The sequence below is a fragment of the Terrapene carolina genome, unplaced genomic scaffold (assembly GCF_002925995.2).
Source record: "Terrapene carolina triunguis isolate 2854851 unplaced genomic scaffold, T_m_triunguis-2.0 Scaffold142, whole genome shotgun sequence".
NCBI classification, from domain to species: Eukaryota; Metazoa; Chordata; order Testudines; family Emydidae; genus Terrapene; species Terrapene triunguis.
In genome coordinates, this window is record NW_020664493.1 from 2173648 (window position 1) to 2174237 (window position 590).

Sequence of the window (590 nt, forward strand, 5' to 3'; positions counted from 1 at the left end):
TGCAGCATCCCCCGGCTGCCCTCTGCCCTAGACCACCCAAGATTTACTCAGGGGCATATAATACAAGTCATGGAGAGGTCACAGGCAGGGAATTTTTGTTTATTGCCCATAATTTAAGATTCCTTAGCAAGAAAGTGGACTCTGTGCAGAGTACAGGGAACAATTTCCAGATTAGATAAAACAGGTGCAGGCTTCTTGCCATATGGCACCAGGGAGATCCTGGCTGCTGTGGTGTTCAGCTTGCTTATTTGGTCTACCTCTGTCACCAGTCACTGCTCTTGAGAAAAAGACCATTGCTCCAGTCCTGCTGTTCAGGGCCGGCTCTGGCTTTTTTGCCGCTCCAGGCAAAAAAGCCTCGGGCCGGAGCCGGGGTGGGGGGGGCGGCCGGAGCCCCGGGGCGAGGGCGGCGAGCCCCGGCGGGGGCTCCGCTCTCCCCCCAGCAGCTGGGGGAAGGGCGCCGGAGGGGAGGGCGGCCGGAGCCCTGGGAGGAGGGCGGCGAGCCCTGGCGGTGCTTGGCTCTCCCCCCCACCCCGGCGGCCAGAGCGCCGGGGGCAGGGCGGCGAGCCCCGGTGGGGGCTCGGCTCTCCCCC